Here is an 8818-nt window from a genome sequence, read left to right as displayed (position 1 = left end):
TGCGAGAAAAGGAAGAAAGGAAAGGACGTAGATGGATAAGGAGGGGAGAAAAGCGGGGAACAGAAAAGGACCTCCTCCCCTAGGCTCCTGTTCCTGGGGTCCTCCCCCCACTTCCTCCAAAGCCCCCACTTTCCCCCATCCTCCTCCGTGAAAGCACCACCCTTCTCCACAGCCCAGACGAACACCCTTCTCTGGGCAGTGCTCTGGAGGACACCTGGGGGGGCAGGATCTGGAGCTGGTCCTGCCTGCAAGCCCCTCCATCTCCAGAGCCCCATTCTGGGCCTCACCTCTCTCCAGCCACTTTTCTGTACAGTTTGCCCAGAGCAAACCAGCCTGCCTGCCACCACCACCGCCAGGAACTGCTGCTCCATTGCTGTCTCCCTAGATCTTCCAAAAGGGCCTGACATGGTTTCTCTCTGGCACCTCCTCCCTGCTTAGGTGGCTCAGTCGGCTCTAGGACTCAGCTGAGCCTCTCATCTTCTGGTCTTAAAAAAAAACCCGAAACACAGATCCTGCTTCTCCTCTCACAGGAAGCATCAGCACCAAATTGGAGCATCACCGGTGACAGTCCCTGCTCAGGGCCGAGCCCTGGGGCTTCCTTGAGGGCATCAGGGTGATGTCATCTCGATGGCCTGAGACACCAGTGGACTCCAGCCCCATCCAGTTCAGCCCCCACCCCAGCCTCAGGCCTCTCACTGCCCAAGGCATCTCTGGGAGGAAATTCAGGACCAATGTTGCCATGGTAACCATGGTACCAGCGCTTGGTACTCACTATGCTCAGCTTATAGAATTATATGACCTGGAATTTTAAAATGAGAAGTAGCTCACGTCATGGAAAGAGCAATGGACTGGGATTCAGGGGGCCCACTTCTGGCCGCAGCAAAGTCACGACTCTGACAAGTTACCTGTCCCTGCTGGGACTCAGCTGCCCAGCCTGTCAAATGTACATCTATGTGAATGTGGGGAGGGTCGGGTGGGATGATCCCCAAGGTCTATAAAATTGGTGGATGCCTCCTGTAGTTAGGTGACTGCATGAAGTTCCCCTCAACATTTACCTACCAGCTCCTGGGAGAGGGTGAAAGAACAGTCCAAAGAGTATTATCAAAAGCTCTGTTTCAGTTCTCATTTCCACAGCCAGAAATCAGAAACGCATTAGTCCAAGGAAGCCAACTTCCCTCATGAGTTGGTTTCTCTTAGAAAAAAACTACATCCCTGAGGCTGCCAGGAATCTTTGGTCTTCCTCCCATCTACCCATCCCTAAAAACAGCCCTTCCTTTGACTCAGTAATTCCCCTTCCAGAAATCTATGCTCAGAAACTCACCTAAAGCATAGAAAAAAAGCTTGAACACAAAGAAATGCATCACTACGAGGCTTACATCAGAGAAAACTTAGAGTCCATCCGAGTGTCCAAACGTAAGGGAACGGCTGAGGAAGTTAGGGTACAAATTCCCAGCCAGGATATGGTGACAGTTGTTAACAATTACCCTTACTGAGAGTTTTTACTCACACGGGAAATTGCTTATGCTTTAATGTTAAGTAGACGAAATAAGATGCCAACTGGTGTGTGCTGTATGATTTTTTTTAAGGGCATAGAGAAAACAAAAAAACTTGGTTTAGGGTAAATTTTATTTTATTTCTTGAATTCTACTTTCCAAATCTCTACAGCTAACGTGTATTATTATACTCTAGAAAGATTAATAAATCATTTTTAGTGTGTGCCTTGACAGGGAGGCAACAGGGTTTGACAGTTCTTGGTGCAAATCCTGACTCTGACGTCCTCTAGCCACGGGCCTGATGATTTCCTTGACCTCTATGCCGTGGTTTCCTCGCATGGGGATGACACCTAGTGTGAAGATGGGATTAGACAAGACGCCTGGAGCACCTAGCACGGGACCTGGCGCATAGTAGGCGCACGGTAAACAGAAGCAACTAGCCGGATTCTGTGTGGCTGTCGTCTCAGACCCAGGCTGGCTGAGGCCTCAGCGGCCTCCCTGAATCTTGGCCTCTGCCTCTCAGCCTGTAGTCTTCACTCTCTCATATTCTCTCCCAGTTCTGTCTCTGGCCCCATTTGGAGAGTCTGTGCCCTGTGTGCCCTGCCCCTGGCACAAGCCCATTCCAAGATACCAGCCACCCCAGATCCTGCTCAAGGAGCTGCCCTTAGGGTTCTCCCAGGATCTCCAGCTGGGTTCACACTCTCCTCCAACCCCTCCCCACTGCAGGTTAGACCACTCCCCAGCCCCCTACAGCCCCATGGGCTGGGGTCTGCCCCCTGGCCAAGGATTCTTGGCCCCCAGTTGCTCTAAAAGAAATTCTGCAGCCCTGGGGACTGTCCCTTTTCACAGCCTTTGCCACTTTCTCTGGGTCCTCTGGGGAAAACTCAGTCGGGCCTGAGTCCGCCTCTGCACCCTTACAAGGGACAGGAGCATCTTTCAGTGAATCAGCCGGTAACAGCACCCCACCCACCAGGCCTGGTGACAGACCTATTTTACCTCTGATAATTCCACCAGTTTTTGGCACCTAAGAGGCAGGGAGAGATGTAGCAGGCAAGAGAACAATGAATATTTTGTGGGAGCCAGAGGCAACTGAAGATCTCTGCTGATGACAGGCAGACAGGAAGAGGCAGGGGAGAGGTGTCAGCACTGCAGGGTGGGGAAGAAGGCGGCGCCTGAGGGACAGGAGCCTGAAACCCATCCTCCCTCCGTGCCTTGTCTCCCTCTCATTTCTTCTTTATTCCTTCTGTTTTCTTCCCTCCTTTTCCTTGTCCTTCCTTCTCCTTTTCCTTCATTTTTTTCTTTTTTCCCTCTTCGCTCTTTTCCTCCTCCTTTCCTTCCTTCATTCCTTCCTTTGCTCATTAATTCATTCCTATTTTTAATTCCTCTTCCATCTCTTTGTTAAAGGGATATTCCTTTTGCTCCTGCTCTGTGCTGAGTCCTGTGTTGGGCACCGGGGACACGGATGAACAAAACACAGCCCAGGTCCTCAAGGACACTGACCCTTATAACCCCATCAGCCCAGAGCACCGTGGGGGCCAGAGAAGCCCGGACTGATTTGTCTGGGGGAAGCTTCCCTGAGGAGGTGCCTGCCCTGCAGGAGGATGAGACCTTTACCCAGCGGGCGAGGCAGAGAGAAGCATCGAGGCAGAGAACAGTGTGTGCAAAGGCACCGGGGAGGAACTGGCTGGGAGCGGCCCGAGGTGAGAGTGTGGCCAGATGGTGAGATGATGCCTCTCGCATGACTTACTGTGGGCCGGGCACTTCAATAAGCACTGTCTCTTGTACAATGGGGAAACTGAGGCTCAGAGAGTTATGTGACTCGCTTAACATCACACAGCCAGTAAATGGTAGAGCTGGGACTTGAATCCAGACTACGCAGCCGCCGTTTCCCCACAGCCCTGCCCTGGGCCTCCCAGAATCACAGAGTTGGGAACTAGGAACAGGCAGGAAAATCATCACCACCATAGGCCTGTAGGTGGCAGTGCTGAGTGCCACCAACTAGGAGCCTGCAACTTAACCCTGAGCCACCACCTCCCCGTCTCTAAACGCAAATAATAGCCTCTCACCGCTGGTGTCTCCTCCTGGCTCAGCAAAGGAGCAGGCTCAGGTAAGGGAAAGACTGAGGGCTTTGGGGGCAGAATCCTGGGTCCGGGTCCCAGCTGCATGACCTCACCTCTCAGAACCTCAGGGTCCTCAGGTGTAGACGGCTGACAATAACATTCCCCTCAATACCTAATGGAAGTAGGGATTCCTGATATCTACATGAAATTACACAAATTAAGTACCAACTACACCACCTGCATTCATTCATTCATTCATTTTATTTAGAAAATAGACACACAGTGTCTATGTGTGCCTGGCACTGAGCTAGACGTAGGGGTCGGGGTTGAATACCCCCGAGTCTAAAAAGGCCAAGGTCCCTGCTTTAATGGTCTGCACATGCTGGGGGTGGAGAGAGCAGAGTGACAAAAAATAAAACTGGGCGACGTAATGGCAAGTGACTGAGACAGGGTGATCATGTAAGCCTTCTCTGAAGAGACAAATGGCAAGAAGAGTCAGCCATGCAAAGACCTGGAGAGACATTCTGCAGAGGGGACAGCATGTGCAAAGGCCCTGAGGAGGCAATGGGCTCGGTGTCTAGGAGGCTGGTAAGGCTGAAGACAGGGAGTGGTGGGGAAAGTGGCAGGGCTGAGGTTGGAATGGTGAGTATGGCCAGGTTAGGATGGGGTCCTCGAATGACTGCAGAAGGAGTTTGACACATAGCAGGAGCTCAGTATTAATAGCTAAAGGTATGATCTCTGGTCCCATGCCCTCATTTAGTAGCTGGGGAGACTGAGACTGACCCATCAGCCTCACCCTTTGCCTATAAGGGGCCAGCTCTGGCTTGGATGACTGCTAATGGCCTAGTGGCCTGTCCCGATACAGAGGACCTCAGGGGCCACTACACGTCAGGTCTTGAGTTCTGAATAAAATAAAGTGGAGCCCAGGGGTGACCATCTTTTCTGAACCCCTCCAGCCTCACCTGTTTCATGTGCTTTAACACTGTACAGTGATGGAAACCAGGAATAGGTGGCCCTTGAGTCCAGGTGAGCCCTCGGGAGTGGCCAGGCCATCCCAATCAGGCAGGGAGTTAATCCTGAATTGACTGAGGTCTGGGAAGCTGCAGGGAAGGGATCCTTTCCCAGCAGCTGAAGCCCTGAACCCCAGGTGGCAGCGAGGAGAGGTGTGGGGGGTAGGTTTCCCACTACCACCCTCAACACCTGTGAGACGTGCTCAGATTTTCTGGTGACCCCCTCAGAGCCCCTCCAAGAATGGCTGGGGAATCGCTACCTGACTGTCAGATGCCCAGAACTGCCGTTCCTCAGGACCACCTTCCCAGAACTACTGCATCGTTGTTTGGTGCGTTCTCTTTCCCTCGCAGTCTCTGTCTCTCTGATCTCTCCCTCCTTCTCCTCCATCCTCAAACTCTCTCCACTGCCTCTCTTATTTCACTTTGCTCCCTTGTCTCTACCCCCCTCTCTTGTTCCTCTTTTCTGAGTTGACCAATTGTTGGTTGGTTGACTGATTGATTGGTTTCTCTCTCCCTCCTGGTTCCCAGAAGACATCCAGGGAGTCTGTAAGGATGCATGAAACTCAAGTTCGACAATGATCCAGTCCACATTCTCGGGTGGTCAGCTGGTCAGGCTCTGTCCGGGAACTGACATCTGCGTCACCAAAGGGCGAGAGGCCTGCTGGTCATTGGAAGACCTTCTCCCAAGAGTGTTTCTCTCCACGGTGCTGTAGATGAAGACTGCAATGGGAGGCTGTGAGTTCAAGGTGTGTCCTCCAGCAAGTGTCTGCAGGGCAGCAGCTCCCTCTGTGTCCCCCAATACAAGCCGAGCTATTGGCTTCCAGGGGTACCCAAGGGACAGCCAAGCTGAATCACCTGGGGAGCTTGTTGAAAACATAGATCCTAAGGCCCAACGAAGAATTACTAAACTGGAGTTTTCGGGGCTGTAGCCCCAGCATTTGTATTTTTAACAAGATCCCTGGGGATTTTGATGGACAGTGGGAACTGAGGAAGCCAAGCAGGGTGGGGGCTGGAGCGAGGGAAGTTCTCGCCCTTTTTATTCAATCATCCACCATCTCCCCCTACGTGCCAGGCAGTGTGCTCAAAGCTGGGTATTCGTGGGTGAAGAAAACAGGCACAGCGTCTGCCCTGTGGACCTCATTCTACCAGGATCCTGACCCAAATCCTAACGTTCCTACTGTACCCCAAGCAGTCTGGTCCTGCGCTTCTCTCCCCTGCCCTCCTGCAGCTCACTCCCTCGTGCCAGCTGCACTGGACCTCATCTGGCTCCTGGAATGATCTACACCCTTCAGACCACCAGGCACTTTCCATGCAGCTCTGTTCCATCTGCCCTCCCCATCTTTGCCTTGTTAAACCCACTCATCCACCAGAAACATTGGCAGTAAAATGGCTAAGATGCTGGATTCCAAAGCCAGAGGGCCTGGGTTCAAATCCCTACCCTGCTACTTACTAACTGTATATATTGGACAACTTCCTCCTTCCTTCTGTGTCTCAGTTTCCCAATCTGTAAAATAATGATAATCATCATTTCCTCAAGGAAAACCCAAATCCCAAAACCACTCCTAGCTCCCTGTTTCATGTTTTCTTAGCGGTCTCTGCTTTGCGGGGTAGAGCTTAAAACTGTTTGTCATTTCTTTCCATTCATAACTATTGGAGTCGTGTCTGTCTTCCCCACGAGGGCGAAGACCATTTCTACTTAGTCCTCGCCGCTGGACCCCATTCCCAGCACAAAGCCTGATGCTTCCTGGGAGGTCAAAAAATATTTGTTGTCTGAGCAAATGAAGGGACCAGATGTGACCCTCTTCAAGCCGGGCAATCTTGCCTCCTCCAAGTCAACCTCAGCACGAGTCACTGTCAAAGAAACACGCGTCTTAGACCCAGAAATCATCCCAAGGCCACTTGAAGGGTGGACTGTAGTCTTGAGAGAATGACAAAGAGCGGGGGTGGGGGGGCTGGCGGGAGGTGGGCAGGGGGTGAACATGTTAATCACTCGGACCTAACACCTTTAAATCCCTTCAACACCCCCTCTGGCCGGCTGCAGCCTCTCGGGAGAAGGCGCCAGGCTGCTACTCCAGGAAGGAAGCCCGGACTGAAGTGCTGCTTGCCTGTTTTTCGGGCGAGGCATCTGGAAACCATACCATGAGCTCTGGAACCTTCCTCCTCCAAGGGAAGGATTCCGTGGCCAGCCACGGGGAATATGAACCCCTGAAGGACTGGTGGACGAAGAGCCCTCAGCTCTCTTCTCCCAGGCCCGACCAGCATGTCCTGAGGTCCCCTTGGAAGGAACTGAGGGAGGAGCCCCTCCCTCACCCCTGACTGCATAAACCAGCAGATGAGGAAAGGCAGTCTAATGTGGGTACTTCCCCTTTCATTCTTGATGAACTTAGCGTCCATACAGTCCTCACGGAATGTTGGAGCTGTCAGGGAACTTAACAGAAAAAGACATTTACTCTGAGCCTTCAATAAGTCCCTTCCCTTCTCAGAGTTTGTTTTCTCCACCTACACGAGGGCTGCTAGACTCCCTTCCAGCTGGAAACCAAGATGGTCCTAGGAAGCCTAGAGTAGCAAGAGGAATTGGCCCAGGGCTTCGGCACGTGGAGTCAGAGGGACAGCGAAGACTTCCCTCAAGTTGGCCATCCTCCTAGGGCAGAGTCATAAAGACCACAGGCTCTTAAGTGACCAAAAAGCCTAGGACAGTTTCTATCAAAACACATGTAGCAGAGTGGTGCCTCTAGGTACGGGTCTTAACCACAGAGGATCTTTCTTACCCATGGCTGTCAGGGTAATTTGCCTGTGTTCTCTAAGACACGCCTTTAGGTGGCTTTGTATTACTTATGTGTCCCGTCTCCCTCAGAGAGCTGTAAAGATCCCCCATGTTCAGGAAGCACACTTACTTTTGTCTCCCTGGTAATAAGAGACACTGTATCCTGTGTGCCGACAGACACTCACTAAATGTCTGCTGGCTTGAGTTTTTTTTAAAAATCAATTTTGCAACTGCTGGCTGTGTGATGTCAGGCAAGTTTCTTAACCTCTCTGAGTTCAGTTTTCTTATTTGTAATATGAGAATTTAAAAGGTATCTGCCTGCAGGGTACTTTTGAGATTAAATAAAAGTATGCACATAAGGTGCTTAGCTCTACGTCTATCACAGATAAAGCTCTCAATAAGAGTTGATAATTAATAGTATTAGTAATTGTGGTGGTGATGGTGACAAGGATGGTGGCAATAGTGATAATGGTGGTGGTGATAATAGCTGTGTGGATGGCAGTGGTGATCATGGTGGCAAAACTGGTGGTAATGATGGTGTGGTGGTAGTGGTGATGGTGGTGATGGTGGCCCTGTTGTTGGTGGTGGTGGAGGTGGTGGTGATGGTAGTGATGGTGGTGGTGGTGGTGGTAGTGATGGTGGTGGTGGTGGTGATGGTGATGGTGGTGGTGGTGGTGATGGTGGTGATGGTGGTGGTGGTGGTGATGGTAGTGATGGTGGTGGTGGTGATGGTGGTGGTGCTGATGGTGGCCATGTTGGTGGTGGTGATGGTGGTGATGGTGGTGGTGCTGATTGGTGGTGATGGTGGTGTTGGTGGCCATGTTGGTGATAGTGGTGATGGTGGTGTTGGTGGCCATGTTGGTGATAGTGGTGACGGTGGAGGTGGTGGTGATGGTGGCCATGTTGGTGGTGATGGTGGTGCTGATTGGTGGTGGTGGCGATGGTGATAGTAATGGTAGTTGTGGCCATGTTGGTGGTGGTGATGGTGGTGATGGTGGTGGTGCTGATTGGTGGTGATGGTGGTGTTGGTGGCCATGTTGGTGATAGTGGTGATGGTGGTGTTGGTGGCCATGTTGGTGATAGTGGTGACGGTGGAGGTGGTGGTGATGGTGGCCATGTTGGTGGTGATGGTGGTGGTGCTGATGGTGGTGGTGCTGATGGTGGCCATGTTGGTGATGGTGGTGGTGGTGGTGCTGATTGGTGGTGGTGGTGGTGGCGATGGTGATAGTAATGGTAGCAATGGTTGTGGTACTGGTGTCAGTGATGAAGAAAATGATAATATGATGTTGATGCCAGCCTTGCCTAGGTCAGCTCAGGTTAACCCAGAATCAGTTCCCCCACTGGTCCCCAAGTCCAGCCAATACCTGGCAAAGCAGGCACTTGGAACCCTGGCAAGGCCTTTTGGCCTCAAGCACTGCCCCTGAGGCGGAAGCAGAAAGCATACCCCCGCAGTCAGTATGAGGTTGTGCCTTTCATGTGGCACGTCCTGCC

Source organism: Neophocaena asiaeorientalis, unplaced genomic scaffold (genome assembly GCF_003031525.2).
Source record: "Neophocaena asiaeorientalis asiaeorientalis breed wild unplaced genomic scaffold, Neophocaena_asiaeorientalis_V1.1 scaffold275, whole genome shotgun sequence".
Lineage (NCBI taxonomy): Eukaryota > Metazoa > Chordata > Mammalia > Artiodactyla > Phocoenidae > Neophocaena > Neophocaena asiaeorientalis.
This window is presented reverse-complemented; position numbering follows the sequence as displayed.